Source organism: Nicotiana tabacum, chromosome 21 (genome assembly GCF_000715075.1).
Source record: "Nicotiana tabacum cultivar K326 chromosome 21, ASM71507v2, whole genome shotgun sequence".
NCBI classification, from domain to species: Eukaryota; Viridiplantae; Streptophyta; class Magnoliopsida; order Solanales; family Solanaceae; genus Nicotiana; species Nicotiana tabacum.
The window spans coordinates 81,420,041-81,423,069 of record NC_134100.1 but is presented as its reverse complement, the minus strand read 5'-3'; the positions used below and the strand labels follow the sequence as shown (position 1 = coordinate 81,423,069).

The 3,029-nt window shown below is 29.1% G+C and overlaps 2 non-coding genes across 2 annotated transcripts; both read left to right on the top strand.

Moving 5' to 3' along the window:
• Positions 1–1,079: 1,079 nt before the first annotated feature.
• Positions 1,080–1,150, top strand: TRNAG-GCC (transfer RNA glycine (anticodon GCC)). The gene has a single exon. It is a non-coding gene; the product is annotated as a tRNA-Gly (tRNA).
• A 16-nt stretch (positions 1,151–1,166) lies between these two features.
• TRNAF-GAA (transfer RNA phenylalanine (anticodon GAA)) lies at positions 1,167–1,239 on the top strand. Its single transcript has one exon. It is a non-coding gene; the product is annotated as a tRNA-Phe (tRNA).
• Positions 1,240–3,029: the final 1,790 nt, after the last annotated feature.

Genomic DNA, 3,029 nt, shown 5'->3' with positions numbered 1-3,029 from the left:
TGAAGAAGATCAGTAATTATAAGGTCAGCGAAATCGAAGGCGCAGTGACAGAATTTGTTGAGTTAGTTATATTATAGTGGAGTAACTCTTAGCTGAATTGCTGATTGGTCCCTCTTCAATCTTCATTTTCTTGATTAGTTCTTTTATTTACCTTTTAGTCCTTCTTCACTTTTGAGTATTATATATACAACTGTAGTTGGCTTGAGAACAGTATTATCGTCCATTTTCCTCTCTAACTTATTTCTTTTTCTTTATTAGTAGTTGTTAATTTCTGTTTCAAATCTTTGAAATCCTACTTAACCCTGATTAGTTAATAGTATGAAATTTTACCTCATCAGTTTATCACTTAACCATGGTAAATTAATTAATATGGTTTGGAGTAAATATATATCGTTTGTTTGCAGTATTTTTCTTGAATAATTAATATTCCTACTTCACTAAATCATGTTTGTTAATCAAATATGGTTAAAAGGAAATAAAACATACTACTAAATTAATTAACTATAGTTAAGTAATAATGTCAGGTACACCAAGTGCTGAAGTGCAGTCCCAGAACCAAAAAAGTCCACGTTATCCACTATCAACATATTTAATCATGTAACAAACGAGCCAATGCTCAGAGGAGAAGGATGAAATAAAAAGAAAAAATTAATGAAAGAGCCAAGAGGAAAAAAGTGGTCTGATCTTTTAATACTTAACATATAGTAATATAATTGAGGACTTCAAACATACCTGCTATATCAGCAAACTTTTAGGACTGTGAGTGAATGCAAAGGTCATTCCAGTAACTAATAACCTTGCTGTAAAAAAAAAGCATTTTGGTTAATTTACTGTCGTAATCTGCTACATTTGGGTGCTTGTTAGTTGTTTGTGTGAGTCGATGTCTAGCTCTTGTATGTTATAATATATGGCCATGGTTTCAAGAGAGAAAACAAAATTCATTTTACTTCTTCTGTCAAATAAACCAGCTCAAATGCTTAAACAGCATGATTATCCCATACAACCATTTAACTAATTGTATGCGCCAGCCGGGAATATATTAGTATTTCAGTTATATTTCGGACTGCATTAACCAACAAGCACCAGTGGTCTAGTGGTAGAATAGTACCCTGCCACGGTACAGACCCGGGTTCGATTCCCGGCTGGTGCAAAACATTCATTCCTTTGCGGGGATAGCTCAGTTGGGAGAGCGTCAGACTGAAGATCTGAAGGTCGCGTGTTCGATCCACGCTCACCGCATTACTTTTTTTTCGAGTAGTCTATTTTTTTCTAGTTAAGTTATTTTCGCATTACTTTTTTTTTCGAGTAGTCTATTTTTCTCTAGTTAAGTTATTTTCGCATTACTTTTTTTTTCGAGTAGTCTATTTTTCTCTAGTTAAGTTAATTTCAGATATAATATATGGTATAATAATGTTTCAGATGTACATTTTATGTAGTTTATTTGCAAGTTTTATAATTTATAATTGCAAATAATACAATTATTGTATAATTGTAATAATACAATAATATGAGTGTTTATGTTTTTATCTTAAGTTATGTTCAATATTGCAAAAGAAAATGAGCAAAAAATTGAGCGAATCCTATGTGACAGTTGGTTTGATATTGTGAAAAAATTGAGTGAATGAAAGTTGTCTGTCAGTGGCTAAGAAAAAACAGTGAAAGATTTGGAGAATTTGAAAGAAATTTTATCTAATCCTATGTTAAAATTGTTTTTCAGATATAATATATGGTATAATAATGTTATTTTATCTAATAATGGTATAATTGTTTTTGAAAGAAATTTTATCTAATCATATGTTAAAATTGTTTTTCAGATATAATATATGGTATAAAATTGTTTTTTAAAAAAACTGTTATTTTTAAAATAAACCAAAAGTAATACCACTCGTGAATAGTTCTAGATAAGTGATCTACTCCGTAAGTTTGATTTCGAGGGAAAATGGATATTATTTGGAAGAAAAAAAAAACGTATTAAATTTTTTAAGGTCGTACTTCTGTGAGATTTTATTTGTGCTCCAAGATTATAGCTGAAAATGTGATATTAATAACTCTAAAAATAAAATAAAAAAAGGAAAACTCTGTATGCATATATCAATCGTTTTTTTTTTTTGGCTATAAAAGAATACAAATAGTAGGAAAAGAAAATTACACAGTTAACAAATGAATACATGATGCCTGTAAAGCTACACACACTACTAAAAATCTGCTAAAAACCGACCAAATATTTCCAACCAACGTTGGTCGGTCAAAAAAAGCGATCAAAAACCATCTAGGTTGGACGGAAACTGGAAAAAAAAAAATTATATTTTTTTAAAACTAAATACCGACCAACGTTGGTCGGTAAATTGGTCAACGAATTGACCCAGCTGGTCAGACAAGAAAATTTTGGATTACCAACCAACGTTGGTCGGTAATCTGGATCCAATTTTTTAAATTTTAATAATTATTTTATTATTTAAACTTTTTAAATTTTATTATTAAATTTTCTGCAAAATAACCGACCAAAGTTGGTCGGTTATTATGGTCGGTTATTACGTCAAGATTGGTCAAACTTTCGAATTACTTTTATATTTACTATCTAAATAATATAAATGTAATTCGTTAACACTTTTGTAATATAAATAATGAATACACTAACATATACTATATATAACATGCTATTTGTAAATTGATTCATCGACTTATAACTTACTTAGATGCATCGATGAATATTAAAAATAAAACGTTTGACCTATATCGACTAATAGTAAAAATAAAACGTCTCGACCTATATCGACTAATAGTAAAAACAAAACGTCTCGACCTATATCGATTAATCTAGTTATGCCATGCATTATTAGTGATGAATGAATGAAATAAAAGAATTAATACTACACACACACACACACACACACACACACACACACACACATATATATATATATATATATATATATATATATATATATATATATATATATGGATCACAAATTAAATAAACGAAAGAAGCTATTAGTATTAAGTAAACGAGTTAAATTAATAGGTCAAAC